We start from the raw sequence: 20,103 nt of genomic DNA on the forward strand, positions 1-20,103 counted from the left end.
CGGAACGTTCATGGCCGAACCCACTAGGATCGACCTAAAATCTGGGCTCCTAGTTATCAAGGTCTCTTAACAACATTCTAGCGTCTGGTTTTGGGCATTCTACTTTACGCAGAAATACCCAATCCAAAGAAAATCCATACCGCACTTGGTTCAAAGAGAATAGGAAACGAGAGGGATGCGCTGCTCAACCTCTCTGCCCACAGGGCATAGTTCCATTCCAATCCTCTAAAATGACATGAATCAGGTTCTAACTTAACAATATCTAAAGTCAAATGGTGATTAATCCTTGTGAGAAGCCTCCCAGTTCTTTGGGACCACCCAGCCATAGGATGGACCCATCAGGGATTTTGCCCACCCACTTCCCTTGATAACTTTAGTTTTCTAATTAGGTCCTACCACATTTATGTGCAACATTTAAAATCAGCTTCATTAATTAATCCTTTTAGGAAACATGGTTTGTTCACGTAACTTACAACACATACACAAAAACAAAACAAGTAGCCCTTTTGACAAACAAGTTCCTTAACTTATCTTCAAGTTAATATTTGTCTCCTACCCATACATGAGAATTATGTATCCCTTCTGTCCAACAGAAGTACCTAGTCCAAATCACATGGCACCAAAATTTCCATCCTTTATCTAGAATAGGATCTTCCAACACCTCCAGAAGTTGGGCTCATGGCAATCTACAACTCTGCTCTGGACTCGGCAAGGGATGTCCAGAGCTCTAGTAACCCCAAGTGACCTAGGAGTGAGACATGCTTTCTATGGTTGGCCTTTTTCCCACTTGACCTTCGGCCCGTGAATCGAGCAATGCCCTCTTGGGGTAATCCATGGTGCGATCTTGGAGATGATCCACCTGTGCAAATATCCTTCCTTAATTAATTAATTAAGAATAAAGCATAATCAAGACAATCAGCCCTAATATCATCTTCTAGGAAAACATCCCTTTATTCCCATGGCAACTTGTCATTACAGACCCATGCTATACATTTGCCATCAACACAAGCCTTGGAATATTTATCCAAATCACAATGCAACAATCAATTGATTGAAAGAAAAACATTTAGGGTGTTGTTCAATCAACCAACAAAACTAATTGTATTTTTTCCAAACAATACAAGAATAGATGCGATAATAATCCCATTGCATATTCGCTCTCCTCCCCTTGGGATCAAAGAGCGATTCTATGCAAAATTTTCTTAATACTTGTATGCACAATTCTTAATGTCATTCTTTTTACAATTATGCTATTCATAACCCTGACTGATTACTCTATCAATGAATAAGCCATACGCAACTAAGTGCAATTAACTTCCCTTGATACATGCATTTTGCAAATTCCATCTTTCAAATATGTGAGAAGAGGCCTATCCCTTCCCATGACCTATTCTCGTCCATCATTGGAGCCTAATGTATCTCATGCGAGAATCAAAACAAGCATCTATCAATTTGAAAATACATTACTTACAACCGGTACCACAATTAGATTGACAGTGATGCCTTCGCCCGAAGCATCGTTGCTAGTTGTAGGATTGCCATCCGCACACAACATTCTTCGCTTGGAGGCCATTGTCCGCAAGTAGACTCGAGATTAAGAAGACATAATAGATTCAAGATGGGAGAGGGTAAGAGAAGATGGCTAAGTCGAGGATCGAGATAGAGGGAATTGTGCAGCTTCTCGGGGTAACTCCTCTCTCTCTCTCTCTCTCTCTCTCTCTCTCTCTCTCTCTCTCTCTCTCTCTCTCTCTCTCTCTCTCTCTCTCTCTCTCTCTCTCTCTCTCTCTTTGTTGGTCTCAGACTCAGCTCAGGGATTACAACAGCATTTATTAGCATTGGATGATTTTTGCATACAGAGAGGCATGATAGTGAACCTTGGTAAAACCAAGGTTCTTATATTCCATACATCAACTCAAATATGCAGACAGAGTATTTTCATGGCAGCAGGAGGGAGTATTGAGGTCACTGGATCATATGTATATTTGGGAGTCACCTTTACAGCAGCTTCAAGGACTTTCTCGATGACATAGGCAGCTCGTGACCGCCTCACTAGAGGATACTCAGCATTGGCTCTTATGGAGCGACAGTGTCATCACGCACATTTCCAGGAGCCGCGTACCAAGGGGTGGCTCTTTGATACTCTAGTCACTCCAGCACTGATGTATGGAGCAGCTATATGGGGGCCAGGCCTTGCCGATTTTGTATGGACATTGATGGAGAGACCTTAGGTGATCATGATATCTAGATTGATTCGCAACAAGGCCTCAGTCCCACATGACATTGTGCGAGCAGAGCTTGCCACACCGCCCATGCTAGTCGAGGCATTATTTCAGACAGTCTGCTTCCTACACATATTTCAGGATATGGACAGAGATCGCATTGCATATAGAGCATATATGGCATCTCAGGAGATGGCTCGAGCGGGGGATACCACATCATGGTATGCACAGACTAGAGCTTGGTTTGACAGACATGGGCTAGACATTGATAGACTCCCACCTCTTCTATATGATACTCAGGCTCCCACTTACACCCTCTCTCTCTCTGAGAGGAACAGAGTCATCAGACAGGAGATATGGCATATTTATATACAGAGGACATGGGTCAGCCCTGCACAGCCACTGCCATCGAAGATGGCACATTATTATACACAGTTCTTGAGCATATCAGAGCAGGGATTCATAGAGATTTCGAGATATATGCAGATCTATATGCCACATCGATTGAGAGTTCTTATTGGATAGCTCAGGGTATCATCACATCAGCTTATGATTGAGAGTGGCAGAGCCAATGGCATCCCATGGGAGGAGAGGATATGCCCCCTTTGCAGATCAGAGGTGGAGAGTGAGGAGCATTTTGTTCTCAGATGCCCGGCATACTCAGAGTTGAGATCTAGATACACATTGAGCAGCTCATTTCAGGGATATATGACTGATATGGATCAGAGATCATTTGGCCGTTTTCTGGGAGAGGCATGGCACATCAGAGAGCAGAGCACACAGCGAGTCCTAGTCAGAGAGGGGCCCACCCAGATGACTATTACACAGTTCTTTTAGACAGACAGAGTGAGAGCTACTGTACTAGCCTCCAGCCAGACCTCCGGGCTCACACTACAGCAGGCTGAGGACCAGCGTACCCGACGCCACACGAGGATCCGTAGGTTTCGGACCCCATAGCCACACCAACAAGAGATCCGGTGGATTCTTGATCTACATCGACAGTAGACTGAGATCCGACGACACTCGACACATTGGATCTCAGATCTCCAGTTTGCTCTTTCTCCACCACTGATGTACCACATCCTGTATCCAGGAGGGATCACTTGCTTTTAGCGACTTCGACAACTGCTACTACATCCCAGGATAGTATATCTCCCTGCATCTGTTACATATACACATCGCACCACTTTATCACAGCCGACAGTTGTTCCCCTATCACAGCCGACATTTGTTCCCCCTTTTGTAGCCATTATCTGGAGTACCAGAGCTACATACGCACATACACATACATGACACTTATCACACTCACAACACCGTATTTTCAATTTCCAGTTTTTAGCTTTTCATTCAACACTTTTATTTTGGATAGCTGGACCTCATCAGTTGTATCACAGTTTGTCTCATAGGCCAGTTTTGGTCTTTAGAAGACGTTAATATAACTTTCTTTCTCTCTCTCTCTCTCTCTCTCTCTCTCTCTCTCTCTCTCTCTCTCTCTCTCTCTCTCTCTCTCTCTCTCTCTCTCTCTCTCTCTCTCTCTCTCTCTCTCTCTCTCTCTCTCTCTCTCTCTCTCTCTCTCTCTCTCTCTCTCTCTCTCTCTCTCTCGCAATCTCTTGGAGGAGGTATCCTTCTCTCTTCCTCTTGCTCGCAGCCTCTCAGGGTCTCCTTATGCTCCCTTATGCCTCCCCATGTCTCATATTTATAATGAATTAGAGAGGAGGGGATAAGGTTGAGAACAAGAGTGGAGGGGCTCTTGGAAGACTCAGTGATCTGATGCTCGGATCATAAATCTGATGGTTGCATTGGCTCTAAAAGGGGGTAAAACCTCAAAACACTTGATTAGAAAGCTCTCGGTTCACTCATTCTTCTTTTCTTTGTTCGAAGTGCTCTCTATTGCTTGTAGACTGCGATCACAGCGCGTACAATTTCATCAATCACTTTTCTTTATTTTTTCTTTTTATAAAATCTCCAAAACTAACTAAAACATCGCTTGTCTTTTCTTTTAAATGACTTTCAATTCTATCTTTTTAGGATAATATCTAAAATATACTAGCTTTTTTTGCCCAAAAATCTAATATTTTTGGGCCATCCAAACTATACACATTAATACTAGTGATTAATATGGCTCATAAGTCTCATTCATGTTGTAACTTTCATGAAGGGTGGCTATGGTCCTTTTCAATCCGAGAAAAATTTCGGATTTAGGACTCTCTTTTTTTTAAATATATTTTTAATTAAGTAAAAATTATTAGATATTAATGTTACTTAGTTTTTACCTTTGTTAGTCTTTAGTTAGTAATCTTACTAACTTATTAACTGACTAACTAACTTTTGAACTAGCCAACTAACTTTTATTGCATGGAAATATTACAAAATGCAAGCACAGAATCACTGTTAGGATGAACTTTCAAGAAGCAAGCTCATTGCAATGTTGACTACGAGTCGTAGCACATCCACCTCGCCATGGGTAACATCCGCATAGTTATAGCTTTCAGCAAGGGTGGTGTGACTCTTTCCAAGTCCACAAAGCCATCGGTAGAGAAATCCACCGCCAAGGCTAAGGAGGGGGGTGTGACTCTTTCCAAATCCACAAAGCCATCGGTAGAGAAACCCACCGCTAAGGCTAAGGAGGGGGGTCATGACTCGTCACAACCCACCCAACCTCGAGGCCAGCAATCCACTAGAACCCACACTAAAGCCCATGAACCGCGATTCAAATGGGTACCTAAACAGGGAGGGCCACCTAGGAATAGAAACCCATGGCCTCACAAGGCTAATCATCTGCACCCAAAACCTAGGAAGCCAAGGCTTTGCCATAAACATCGACGCACGGTCAAGCCACGATGGGTCCCCACAAGTCCTTATTGCAAGCGCAAGGCTACTATATGAGTAACACATGGATTTGGCTACCTAAAGCCAAAACAACCAAACACCCTACTCAAATGCCACCCTCAAACTTGACCACACAAAACATAATGCCCGAGACCCTCACAGCACAAGAGAATCAGGCCACTAAGTCTATAGAACCTCCAAAGTCTAGCTCAACAGGGACTGAACAGGGACTGAACCAATCTATCGCCCAAAATTGCAGCCCGCTACTAGAAAAATACCCAACTCTAGCGCTAATGATACCTCTCACATCTCGAATGCATCTAGTGGCACGACAACCACAACTCCCACTAAACCCATCGAATGTGAGGCCAAGCTCAACCTAAAGAACAACCCAAACTGTGACTATTGGCTGTTGAATTCTCTAATCATGTTAAGCCTCTACCCCCCACTGGTCTTCGACCCTCTTATGAGAGTGACAATCAATCTTAACCTTGGCCGTGGACTTAGCTGAAAATACGGGGGATGATGTAGTTGCTTGCCTTCGACACTTGGATACTACTTTCATGACCTTGGCTAAAAGCTACGAACAACTAGACTTAGACCTCTTGGATGACGAACCTATAGCAATGGAAGTACGAACACTCCCTTGCTTCTTGGGAAGACTCAAAATTTGTATTGATCAAGTCTTTCGAAGCAGCTCAGGAATTAATTGCAACTAAGATATCCCATGAACAAGCCATCAAGCAATGTCTCATTACATCATATAACAAGACTACAACCCCGACCACAAATCAAGAAATCGCGGAGTTGGAACAACTTATTGACCATGACTCCTCCTTCTTAGAGAAATGGTATGCTCTACGATTGCAATGGGAACAAGTGGGATACCAAATAATGACCAATCCTGAATAGCGATGCACAATCAAGGCATCTGAATATGACCCAACCTAAGTTGCTCCAACTTCCTATAGGGTGTTGACTTCTATTCGTAACCAACCCCTAGAAGAACGCATTGAGGGACATCCGTATTTAGATCGCATCATCATTGAGGAGGAGTTGCATGTCGCTAGTTGAATGAAATCTGATGACTTCTTGCTTGACGTTCTCACTTATATTACGCATGTAGGCATCCTCCCTTTCAACATGGATAGCTATGCTAACCTTGAGTATAATTTGAATTTCTATGCTTGGCTCATGCAAAGGTAAAGCACTCACATTGTGTGTTGAACGGCCCTCATCCTCTAACCCCTTAATCCTAGGAAGGATTCTTCTCAATTCCAAGAGGGAGAGGCATGGTGAAACAAACCAAAACACATAACAAGAACCATAAAGGAAAATAACACATGTGGGACATGAGGGACCTCAATGGTAGGACGAAGCAACTTTGACTAAGAAATTGACAATAAAACTTGAAAGCAATGGACTTAGACTATTGAAGAAAAAAGTCTAATCATGTACTAAAAATAGTTTTATCTGCCAATGAAGTCTTTTCTTTTATTTAAGCTGGGTAAAAAATCACTAATGGCAAACCATGGCTTATGACAAGAGTTGAGGATGTCGCAGCAAGACCGAGCCCACCGCCTGCCTTTCACAGAAGAGGAAAGAGCAAAGTGTCACAACTCTATAGAAACAGAATTTGTATCCTTTTTCATTAATTTGTCTATATAATGATTTATTAAATTTATTTCCTTTGCACTAATTAGATATAAAGAAAGGTGCATTGGAGCTGGCCACTGATGAGTGGTCACAGGTTATGGTGGACCCACGCGGTGGGTTAGAGAAAAGATAGTTCACACTTCCACCTATATGGCCTGATTGGGCGCCTGTGACTAGAACTCACGCATATCAGGGTTAGACTCGCACACAGAAAGGATTGATGCCTTGAAGTGTGGGCTAGATCCACCAAAACAGACAGTTACAATCAACAAGATGGCATGATCATGAAATGCTTGTATAATGTGCATGTGTGGGCTGAAAGCTTGAAATGCACATTTCTTTGCATAGGAAAGTCACATGAAGATTCAGATACCATTTTTGCAATATACACGGAAAAAGCTTTCATATGATACCCATATTGGGGGGGTCCCTAAATTTTAGGAGATCCCTAAATTTTAGGAGGTTCCTAAATTTTAGGAGCCTCGAATTAGCCTAAAAATGCTAGTCCTAAAAAATAGGGATGTCATTCTAAAAATAGTAAGTTCTGTACTCTAACTGTGCTTACTAAATTTGGTTGTTTCTATTCTTGACAGTATTCAACCCAAAAAGGAAGGCCATAGAGAAGAGACAAGTGTCAAGACACTTGTCACACAAGTTTCCAAGTGTCCCACCACTTGTCACATCTCATGACATGTGGCTGGACACTTGTCTTGTGCTACTCCACTTTCCCCTTTTGTACTACCTCTCCCCTCTCCTATAAATAAGAGCTCGTTTTTCTTCATTCAACATCATTTTTCTTTGCTGTAAACTCATGTACAACACCCACAGATAGCCAGAAACTGGCCCCATCCATCCCCATCATCATCCCCCACTTCTCCATTATCAAATTCCTCCATATTCCCTCTTCTATCACTGTTGTTTTACAGGACAGCAAGCCTGTAAATTCATTACAGCACCTCCTTCTCGAGCTCTTTCTTCCATTTTAGCTACAAGAAGCAAGCCCTATCCATGTACTGCTGATCAACGATGGAGAAAGGCTGAATTTCCATTTTTCTTCTCTCATACTATAAAGAAATCAGTTCTTATCATTGCATAATAGATAATGCATGTGTGTTTGTACATCTTTGCATGATCTTGTGAGAGTGAGAATTACTTCTTCTCACTCTCAGGTTGATTGTAACTGAGCTCTTCCCTAAGGGACTTGGGTTGAGCAGAAATACATTCCTTCGGGGGGGGTTGCCCATCTTCAACCCTCAATCTTGTCTCCATTACTTTTACATTTTCATGGATGTAATTTTGTGAGTAATTTTCATTTTCAGCTTTAAGTGTTCATTCTCTTTTATATTAAATCTCGAAAACAAGCGAATATCATAATTGTTAAGCATACTACGTTGTTCGGGGCGTTTACACAAAGTACAGCCTATCCCTTGAAAATTGGGCATACAACCAACTGAGGTTTAGGAGCATCCACAACATCAAAGGGGTGGTGACTAGCGAAGAAGCTATTAGGAGGATTGTGGATTAGTGCAACCTCACCACGTATATTGAAAAGTTTGAAGCCTGACCACACTAGGTGTGTGGAATTCTTGAGGACCTATGACCCTGACAAGGACAGTGGGACAGTGTCCTTGGCAAGCAAGGAAGGAACCAAGTAGGTACACTCAACAAGACCTTAGTAGAAAAGGCACTGGGATTGGAACCAAAGGTGGAGAAGAGGCACAAAAGAGACGTTTATGCCATGCTGGGGATAAAGAAGGAAAGTGTCTTAACAAATGATGGCATAAGCATCCAAGGCATCCCCGACGCAGAGATCTGATTGCAAGAAAAGGTGATCCACACCCTCTTCTCCAACCTAAGGTATAATTCGCTCATGCTTAGAATTAGCATGCCCATGCTAGAGAGCGTGGCGGTGCATTCACTGCATGAAGTGGATTGAAACGAATATGTCAGGGAAGACCATCAATCAATCAGCCAGGATGCTAGCCCTTAGAAGTAGACCGGTGGGTGGAGAATCCCCAGCATCAAAGGGAACTAACAGGAAGAAGCCCTCAACCAAGGCCCCATTCATAGGGTATGGAGGAGTCTTGACTACCCTTATCCGAGAGGCTATGAAAGAGGCACAAGACAGAGAAGAGGGATTAGGTGAAACGCCTGAGAAGTCACCTCCTTGTCAACGACAAAGAACCATCAAGTGAGAGGATGATTAGTGAAGAAGAGGGAGAGCAAGAAGCTCAATCCAACAAACGGAAGGCGAAGAAACCTAAAAAGAAGGAAACGAAGAATAAGCAAGAGGAAGAGAGGAAGAGAAAAGAGGAAGCGGACCTACTTAAAGCCAAGGCTGATTCAAAAAGAGCTATGGAACAAGAAGAGGAGTTGAGAAGGAAATAAGAGAAGGACCTGGCAGAAGCTGTGCACATGTCCATTGAACAACAGTGCTGCAGGCAGGAGAAACTAGCAACAATGAGCTTGCCTAGGCAGGACAAAGGCTGGGAACTAGCACCCAAGCGGCAAAAGACTTGCCTCCACCCGTCCCTAAAGGAAAGGGCAAAGCCACGCTCCACTCAACCCTGCCTACCCTCTTTCCCACTACCCCAACCATCACAGCAACGCCAGGCACCCTAGCCACATTGGATGCCAGCAACCTCATGGCATGGGTACAGTTCTTAGTCAAAAAGGCACATACCCCAATGCCCACCTCCAGTGTGGGGACCCCAACTACAAGAGTGAAATAATCGGCTCAACTAGACACCAAATCTCACCATGGACCCAAGCGACCAAAGGTAGATGCTATTACCATGAAGCCATAGGCCATAGACCAAGACGAGCATGTCAGGTAGCTCTATGCTTAGTTGGAAAGGGCAAAGGAGGAGAAGAGAGCGGCAGTGGCGGCATTGGAAACGAAAAGGGAAATGTCACATGCCTCCCATGTAGAAAAGACCCGCCAAGTGGCCTTGCAACACAAAGAAATCCATGCACTAAGAGTAGAGCAAAGGGCCGAGGAAGACGACAAAGAACAGTGGCAAAAAAGACCAAAGGAAGAGAACCAGGAGCTGGTCGCAATGCAAAGAGAATACAAGCTCCTGGCTCTACAGCAGAAGCACATGTGAGAAAACTTTAAGAGGGCATGGAAGAGCTCGCTGCGTTGGAAACAGAGAGAGCATAAGAGCAAGAAGAATGGAAAAAAGAGAGAGAAGAAGTAAAACGTGGAATGCAACGACAAAGGAAAGAACAAGCAACACTAGAGGAGAAGATCAGGCGCCTAATAGAAGAAAAAGAGGACCTTGTACAAAAATGGAAAAGGCAAGAGCCGGTGATAGTGGCGCAGTCACAAAGGCAAAGTGAGGGCCTAGTAGAAATGAAAAAGAAGGCAAGGGAATGGGAAGCCAAGAGCAAGAAGTAAGTAAAGGATCTAGCGAGCCGCTTGGCCCTTGCAGAGGGAGGCCGAATATTAGCAGAAGGTAGGGCAGGCGCCAAGCTAGCCTCGAAATCCAACAACATGCCTTTCTCAGCACAATCTTAGATATCACACTCTTTGAGGAGGAGGAGGAGGAGGCAGTTGATGTGCTTAAAAGGAAACTAGAAATAGCCTGAAAGGTGATCAAAAAAGGGTTGTGCTCCCAGGTGCAAGATGCAAGCCTTGGCCCGATCAGTCAAGATCAGCAAGAGAAACGGTTAGGAGCATGCTTGACACCAAAGGAGATTGATGCCCTGGAACTTCAAGAATGACAACCCTAGGAGGTAGGGGTAGAGTCAAGCCATGAAGGAAAGCAACAAGATGAGGAGGGGATATCCCACCACCCTCCTCACCACAACGAGAGCCCCCTCAAGAACAATATGCCACAATAGAAAGGAAGGTAGAAGCAAAAAAGAAGAGGGCCAGAATGTTAGATCAAGCATGCAAAAGAGCTCAATCACTGCCACTTGCAGTTCCACAGTCGCCCATCCCACTAGAAAGGGACTACTTACCCATGAACTGGAATATAGAGATGTTAGTGTGGGAGCAGTTGAAAAATTGTTGCCAACCCTTCGACTTCACCTTCCGATATCCAACGGGTTTGAGCAAAGTACTATCCACCGAAACAGTAACGCAAGTAATCACCATGGAAAAAAGGCTTGGTAAAAGATGGCTCACTGAAAGAGAGAAAAATCCAATAGCTTGGGGGACAGAGTCCCCAGATTACTGGGAAAACAAGGTTGAGGAGGTACCCCACATGGTGAAAGGCTACAAATCCCAACCTAAGTGGAGGAGAAGAGCCTGGAATGGCAACGTGGACGCGTGGATATCGTTTTGTGGCTCCCTACCCTTTGAACAGAATGACTAGACCTATTTACCATATCCTCAAAGGGTGGGAGTAGATTTTGACCCTGACATCCATGGCTGATACGACTTCCCAAGGATCTACAATATCAATGCCACAAAATCAGAGAAGTCACTCGCCTTCTCAGAACAAGATCTATGGGAATCCATGGCCCATTTCCTAATGGAATTCTCCTCTTGCCCAAACCCCGCCTTTGTAACAACATGTAACTATATTAGATTACTTAGGACTCTCCTCAAGCAATCCCCCGCACTAGCAGAGTACCATCTTCCGCCACTCTTTTTTGACATTAATGCGGGAATAAATGGGTGTATCATGACTCGGCTAATGCTGCACGTTGCTTTACTCCCATCCTTTTGCATGGCCCTTCTTGAGGACATGAACGACAACCAATTTGCCAAATGTAACCATCCATTCTTGTCCACCACACCTCTCCACATTAGAATAGGCCCAAAAGGGTATATGTTAAGCAAGCACTTCCTTAACAAATCATTAAAGCCCCTAACTTCCCCATCCCATGCCCACGAACCCAAAAAATGAATCTGTCATCTTGTACTACTTCTCCAAATTCAAGAAACTGTTTATTTTAAAAAAAGGAAAAAAAAAGGTGCAAGCTGCACATAGATCATCGTCACTGCACCTAGGGGCTCTCAAGTTAGGTGCGCCTATGGCCCCAATCCGGCTGGCTCCATCCCTAACCCCCTAGCCTCATTTTGATCCCCCACTTCACGCTTAGGGCACATCAAGGACAGGACACACCTAGGGACGCAACACTCACCTATGGATAACCCGTCACACTAAGCTACATGCACCACACCTCTCGTATGCACAAACAAGGTTCTCAATTGTGGGACACACCGAGGGGTTGGACCCATCTCCAAGTCCCACCAGCACCAGTACCACGCACATCATGGTAAGGCAGACACACCCTTGGTAGTGCACCTTCTTTTCTTTCCAGGTACAAGGGAAAGCCCCACCACCGGCTTCAAAGACCCCATCATCCAAGCATACACTCTCCATCCTACACCCTGTGCCATCAAGCAAAGCACAACCAAGCGAGGGTGGACGCAACAACCACGATCTGAAAGTAAATGAAGAAGCTCATTTGGAATAGCGCTGGCGAAGTCAGTCATCGAGAGTTAAATGACGGATCTGTCTAACACCATCTTACTTTCAAAGAAGGATCTATCCACATGCCACCCTCCAAGCATGGATCCATCTAATACCATTTTGAATTTCAAAGATGGACCCGCACCTCACTATCCCTCCAACACCAAGGATCATCTCCAACACAAGGCCTTTCAGTTTCATAAATCCCTCCAAAGGTCTATAAATCCCTCCAACACCTGGGCTCATACGCAACTTAAGGGCCTTCCAGTTCCATAAATCCCTCCAACACGGCTTGTATACAAACTCAAAAAGCCACTTGGCCTCCCCAATAACACTATCCAACTCAGCAAGTGCCATGGGACTAGCACTCAACTAGGAGGGAGGTAATGTTAGCCCGTAGACGAACAAGGTGGAAAATCCAGAAAATCTAAAGCAAAAGACAAGGCCAAGGAAAAAGTAGAATGGAAGACGAAGGCGCGCCAAGAAAAATATGGAAACACAAGAGTACGCAAAAATCTTGAATCAAGGAGAAAGGCGCTCAAGAAAATGTGCAAGTTGATACTTTTGTAAAAGAGCGCAAGGCGCATCGTGATGTATTTTAAGAGCATCGGACTCTCACCCGTGCAAATTGTAAAGGTAGATAGGCGGTAGGAAGGAAGTCAAGAAGATAGGAGGACAATGGGAAAAATGGCCTAAGCCATGTAAAAAAGGGGATAAGGGGATGACTGTAACATGTCCGCTTGTCCACTTGTGGGACATGTCTTAGCAGCCCATTAGGAGGGGAGTCTAGAAAGTGCCACCTGGCACTCGCGCAAGGAATGTGACAGGGTTTGCGAGTGCCATGTAGCGCTTTCTAGACTCCCCTCCCGATGGGCTACTAAGACGTGTCCCACAAGTGGACAAGCGGACACGTTACAGTTGGTATCAGAGAGAAACTTCATGATGATACATGATTGATTAATGTTCGGTTCATAGATATATCCTAAACAGAAATAACCTGAGTGGTATGGCTTGATTGTAAGGCACCTTCTGCACCCACGAATGCTGACATGCAAGAGAAGAAATTTCTTCTCAAGCAAATTAAGGCACCTGAGTTTGATGGAGAAGGGTTAGACGTCGTAGAAGAAGCAAAGATATGGATTGAGACGATGGATGACTATTTCTCTACTTCGGGAACTACCTCCATGAATCAAGCAATGATTGGAAAACTAAAGTTAGTTGGCCATGCTCGATTATGGTGGAAGCAATGGTGCAAAGATCAAGGTATTTCTGAAGCAGTTGTTACGCGGACTCAGTTGAAAGATGTTGTACGCAAACGATACCTTCCGCCAACCTACCAGACCTTGAAGATGAATGAATTCTTCAATCTCAAGTAGTTGGAATTAACCTTGGAAGCATATTACTCAAAGTTTGTAATCCTACTAAAATATGCGCCACCTATGGGTATTGCACAGCAAGTATCCAAGTTTTTCCATGGCCTGAACACTCCTCTGAACCACCGTCTTGAAGCAATGCATCCAACGGACTTGCAAGACGCATTACTCCAAGCGAATCTAATCATCCAAGAACTTAAATCGGGCAATTGTAGCAAAGATGACTATGGAGATCAGGATAAGAGATGCCATACGTGCGGAGAGATAGGGCACATCCGTAAGAGATGTCCCTACCGTCAATACTTCCATTGTAATGAGCTAGGACAGATCCAAGCAGATTGCCCTGATCTAAGTCCAAAAGACATTGAGCCTCCAAAAAAAAGAAGCTACACAGGTGCAGTCTATGGATATATAAACGAATCAAATGAAGACGGAAGATCTAGAGCCCACTAAACCTTATTAGGAGGACTAAAATTCCTAGAAGCTTAATCGACACGTAACACAATTGAGAATAAATCCTACTCTTGTACCTACGGGTAGCGCAACGGATGCATAGTGAGCCTTAATCCACAGGTCATAAGCCCCATTAGTGCTTGTCTTCCCCAGTTTCTCTCGAGATGAGGACATCTCGATTTCTCTAAGGGGGGGAGAACGTAATATTTTCGACGCAATAAAATTTAGTTGGTTAGTTCGAAAGTTAGTTAGTCAATTAATAAGTTAGTAAGATTACTAACTAAAGACTAACTAAGGTAAAAACTAACTAGCATTAATAGCTAATAATTTTCATTCAATTAAAAATATATTTAAAAAAATCGAGAGTCATAAATATGACTTTTTCTCGGATTGATAAGGACCGTAGCCACCTTTCACGAAAAGTACAATGTAAACGGGACTTATGAGCCATATTAATCACTAGTATTAATGTGTCTAGTTTGAGTGGTCCAAAAATATTAGATTCTTGAGGGAAAAAAACTATTATATTTTAGATATTATCCTAAAAAGATAGAACTAAAAGTCATTTAAAAGAAAAGACAAATGATTTTTTAAATAGTTTTGGAGAATTTACAAAAAGAAAAATAAAGAAAAGTGATTTGCGAAAGTGTGCATGCCGCGATTGCAGTCTACAAGTAGTAGACAACACTTCGAACAGAGAAAAGAAGGAGTGAACTAAGAGCTTTCTAACCATGTGTCTTGGTGTTTTACCCCCCTTTTGGAGCCAATGCAACCATCAGATTTATGATTTAAGCATCAGATCACTGAGTCTTCTAAGAGCCCCTCCACTCTTATTCTCAGACTTATCCCCTCCTCTCTAATTTATTATAAATATGAGGCATGGGGAGGCACAAGGGAGTATAAGGAGACCCCGAAAGGCTACAAGAGAGAGGGAGAGAGAGAGTATACCCCTCCAAGAGATTGTGAGAGAGAGCTTGAGAGAGAGAGAGAGAGAGAGAGAAGAGTTACCCCAAGAGGCTGCACAATTTTCCTCTATCTCGATCCTCGATTTAACCATCTTCTCTTTCGCTCTCCCATCTCGAATCTATTTCCCCTTCTTAATCTCTTGAGTCTACTTGCGAACGATGGCCTCCAAGAGAAGAATGTTGCATGCGGATGACAATCCTACAACCAGAATAGAGCTTTGGGTGAAGGCATCACTATCAATCCAATTGCGGTACCGGTCGTAAGTAATGTATTTTCAAATTGATAGATGCTTGTTTTAATGCTCGCAAGAGATGCATTAGGCTCCGTACATTGTGGTGCTAGAATAGGCCATTGAAAAGGATAAATCGGATCTCAAATATTCAAAGATGAAGTTTGTGAAGTGCTTGTATCAAAGGGAGTTAAATTGCACCTAGTTGCTATGTGATGAATCCATGCATAGCATAAGCAACATATGGGACACTAAAGTATTGAGCATCGATGAGTCTTTGATTAATCTTTACCAAGGATAATATTGTTTAAAGTTGCAAATGCATATACACGGTACATACATGGGAGAGATTATGTAAACCTTACATCGATGACATGTGGCTCCTTGCCTTAAGAGAAAGGAAGATAAAGCCAAGAAAAAATGTTGCATAGTAGGGAAATGCTAAAAGATAATTGTCACTTAGAGAAGAGGCATAAATGCTCTTGCTAGATTGATTAATTTGCATTGGAATGATAGGACTTACGTCATATATAGTATTGGAACCTTTAGCATATGCCTTAGGCTAAAGGAGGGAATATAAGTAAATTCTACTCTTTGGCCGCAAGGGGGAGAGTGAATATGCGATGGAATTATTGTCACGTCTATTATTATATTGTTTGAAAAAAATACAATTAGTTTTGTTGGTTGATTAACCAACACCCTAAATGTTTTTCTTTCAATCAAGGGATTGTTGCATTGTGATTTGGATAAATATTCCAAGGCTTGTGTTGATGGCAAATGCATGGTAGGGGTCTGTAATGACAAGTTGCCATGGGAATAAAGGAATGTTTTTCTAGAATATGATATTAGGACTGATTGCTTTGATTGTGCTTGAATTTTAATTGGATTAATTAAGGAATGATATTTTGCACACAAGGATCAGCTCCAAGATCACATTGCATATTATCCCGAGAGGGCACTGCTCGATTCACAGGCTGATGGTTGAGTGGTGAAAAGGCCAACCACGGAAATGGCATCTCACTCCTAGACCGCTTGTGGGTCAAGTGGAGCTCTGGACACCCCTTGCCTATCCAAAATGGAGTTGGAGATCCCTGTGAGCCCAATGTCTGCTGGGACGTTGGAAGATCCTATTCTAGATAAAGGATGGAAATTTCGGTGCCATGAGATTTGGACCGGATACTACTGTTGGATAGAAGGGATACATAATTCTCCTATATAGGCAGGAGACAAAGATTAACTTAAAGATAAGTTAAGGAACTTGTTTGATAAAAGGACTACTTGTTTTGTTTTTGTGCATGTGTTGTAAATTACATGAACAAACTCTGTGCCCTAAAAGGCGTAATTAATGAAGCTGATTTTAAATGTCACACATAAATGTGGTAGGACCTAATTAGACAACTAAAGCTATCAAGGAAAGTGCGGTGGACGTGACTTGGGTCCGTCCTACGAAATGGTGGTCCCGATTAGCTGGGAACTTTTCTCAAAAGATGTAATAACGAAACTGTGAAGACCTAGAGTCAGTAGAGTTAGAATCCCGATTTATGCTGTTTTAGGGGAGCGGAATGGGACTATGCCTTATGGGCAGAGAGGTTGAGCTTCGCATCCCTCTTGTTTCCCATTCTCCATGAACCAAGTGCAGCATAAATCCGCTTCGACTATGTTGTTCCTACGCAAAGTGGTTCATTTGGAGCTTAACGCTAGCTACTTCCTAGAGACTTAGCTGATAGGAAAGAAACCCTGACTTTAGGTCAGTCCTAAGTGGGAACGGCTAGATACTTCCACTTCGGGGCACACTCGAGAAGCCCTAGATCGCAAACCCTGTGACATTCCTTGCGAGTGCCAGGTGGCGCTTTCTAGACTCCCCTCCCGATGGGCTGCTAAGACGTGTCCCACAAGTGGACAAGGGGACACATTACAATGACTGCACAAAAGGGATTTAGGGCTTTGTATATAAAGTTTCAAAAAGTGAATGAGAGCTCATTCTTTGGTGTGTGGCAAAGTGGATTCTTCTTCTTCTCTCCTTCTCTTCTCTTGCTTGCTTGTGAGTGCTTGAGGGAGGGAGTGTAAGGGAGTGAGGGAGTGAGAGAGGGAGCTTGTGAGAGTGAGGGATCTTGGAGGTGAAGCTCTCCACCTTCTTCTCTCTTCTTCTTCTCTTCTCTTCTCTCCTCTTGTCTTGTGTGTGGCTATGTAGGATGGAGATTGGAGGAAGATGCTTGAGAATGCTTGAGCTTGCATCACGAATCGTGGAGCTATCGAAATGCTCGAGAAAGGGAGCAACTCAATCAGGCATCAAGGTATGCTCACTACACTCGTAGACAGGGATAGCGCGTCGGCTATGTGAGAGGTGGCCATTAGTTCTTGCTTGAAATGCTTGAACAATAAGCCGTCCATGGGTCTTGGCGGTTGAGCTTGTGCTCGCCTCTACAAAGAGCTTCTCCAAGGTCCCCTCACTCTCTCACACACACTCTCTCCCTCTCTCATACACAAGAATGAAGCAAGAACAAGAAGCAAGAAGAGAGCAAGTTTGGCCATACACCAAGAATGAGCTTCTACATTCACTTTTTTACTTTTATACATGCCGTATCTCCTCCTTGGGTGGCCATTCCCTTTTTAGTCTAGTCTTTGTCCATTCATCCACTCTTTTTCCTCCTCCTTTCTATTTGCATTTTCCTAAGCACGTGCCTCCTCTTATTCTTTACAACTTACACGAGAGAGAACTCAACACTCATTTACAAAATAAATTACAATGTGCCTAGCACTCTTTTTGATAAAATATTAATGTGCACTTATTCTTGTGCCCTTCTTCTTACATCTATTATTTTTCATGTGCTTTGTGTCTTTAGATTTTTTTGAGTGCACCTTTGTCCTCCGTCTTCCTCTTGCCTTAGGACTATCTTGCACTTCCAATTTTTCATATTTTTCCATCTTGGTCTTCCAAGGATTAACAGATGACAACTATTTTAACCACATCTCAACAATTGTTGATGCAAATAGCTAGTCATTGCCATTAGGTTGCTAATAAACTCATTGCTCGAGAAGTCTAACAACTACAAGCGCAATGGTAGCTTGAGCCACATTAGGCCCCCCTAGTGCACCTCCCAAGATTGTGATGTTGAGTGCTAGTGCTTATACCTCACCTTTGCCATTCTAACTAATGCCCACCCACACTGGCATAGGCTACTATTGGTTGTGCTAGTGTGCTATTGGGGTCCTTCATCCAGGACTTAAATTGTAGGAGTACATGGGCTTCTATCAATGTGGCCACTTCCATTGATTGCTTGGGTAGGACTACTACTAGCAAAAACAAGCACTATTGATGAACTACACCTTTCACTAGTTCAATATTCACCAAAACAACCCATATACATCAAAATACCCTGAATAGGAAGATAGCCATAAGGAGGGATATTGAATGGGTAGTGGTATCTAAAGTAAGATAACCATATAAGAGGGCAAGAAATATGATATTCAATGCTAATGTAAGCACAGGCTTGAGCATACTATCATAAGGTCATAGGAGAAGAAAGGCATTAGATCAAAGGATAAGAATTCAAGAGCCAATAAAGCTATTAATGAGTTTATTCTACACACACTGCATATCTATTGTAGCACCAACTTCCATATGGCTATCATAGGGAATCAAATATTTAGAGAAGCCAATCCAAGCTTTAGCTACTATGTGTTACCTTCACCTAACACATTAGTAGAAGCAATAGATTGAAACTTGTGAAGGGCACAACTTAATAGTTAGCTCTAAGATTTATGTGCTAGTAGTGTGTATGTGTATGTGTGTATCTTTGTTTGTGTGGATAGAGGAGAGTGAAAGATGAGTACTATATGTAGCTGTATGGAAGAGGACCAAGGATCAAGCATGAGAAAGAAAAGTGATAGAGTACATATAAGCACTTGTAAGGCCCTAATGAGAGAGTGAGAAATGTGAAGCCATGTGTTTGTATGTATTAAAAGTGAGCATTTGTAAGGCCCTAATGAAAGAGTAAGAAATGTGAAGCCATGTATTTGTATGTACAAAAAGTAATACATGCATAGTAGCAAACTAGTGTAGTATGTACCTAATATAAATAATAGGTAGAGATATTAACAGATGATTTTTTATACCAAGAAGTGCTTAAAAATGGCCAAAAATTACGAATATCAAGGGAAAATAGACTTCGTCGAAGGCGGCGGTGGCAATTAGGACAATTTTAAGCGACAAATCTCGAAAGCACTAGTGCTTATTTTCATGGAAATCAAATGGTGGTAGATGGTTGAGCTAGAGTTGTCCTAGATGTAAAACGATGCCAGGAATCCAACACAAGTGTCAGATCTCCATTCCGAGATCGTTTGATCCCCCATTTAATCCCCTCAAGGTTTGGGATTGTGAAGCAACTACTGGATTTGGAAGCCAAGAAGAGCGTGACGGGGCCCATATTTGTAGATTTCGACATCATAAAGCCACCCATCTAGACGGATCTCGATTCCGATGTCGTTTGCCCCCTCAAATCTAAAAAACCCACTTGGCCAAGAGTGTGAATGCAAAGTCATGAACTAGTTAAGTTCATTAGAGTTTAAAAGCTCTAACTAAAAGAGCTTAAGGCCTAAAAGGCCACGATTTGAAACCATTGCGCGGGGGGGGGGATGTGGAGGGGGGTCAGTTTTTTGCGCCCCCTCTTTTCTCCCATGATGATGAATTTTTGATCAAAGGAATCAAGAGAAACACTCTTGGGCTTGGAATGCTTCTATCCTTCGTCCTCCATCGCCACAAACCGATCAGGAAATGATGCACTGAGTGAAGAGAAAAAAAACCAGTCTTTCTCTCTCCTCCCTCTCTCTCCTACATAGAGGCAATTCGTGTGCAAGAAGTCAAGAAGGAGAGGGGCTAAAGAATGCTTGTCCGGCTGTGATTGGATTGCTTCAAGATGAAGAGGAGGCTGAGGAAAGAGGTTCAGTAC

The 20,103-nt window shown here is 43.0% G+C and overlaps 1 pseudogene; it reads left to right on the plus strand.

The window, feature by feature from the left end:
* Nucleotides 1-1,793: 1,793 nt before the first annotated feature.
* LOC148036361 (uncharacterized) lies at nt 1,794-8,899 on the plus strand (annotated as a pseudogene).
* The last annotated feature ends 11,204 nt before the right edge of the window (nt 8,900-20,103 follow it).

Source organism: Lygodium microphyllum, chromosome 5, assembly GCF_053477565.2.
Source record: "Lygodium microphyllum isolate KBCC chromosome 5, Lygodium_microphyllum_v1.1.10, whole genome shotgun sequence".
Lineage (NCBI taxonomy): Eukaryota > Viridiplantae > Streptophyta > Polypodiopsida > Schizaeales > Lygodiaceae > Lygodium > Lygodium microphyllum.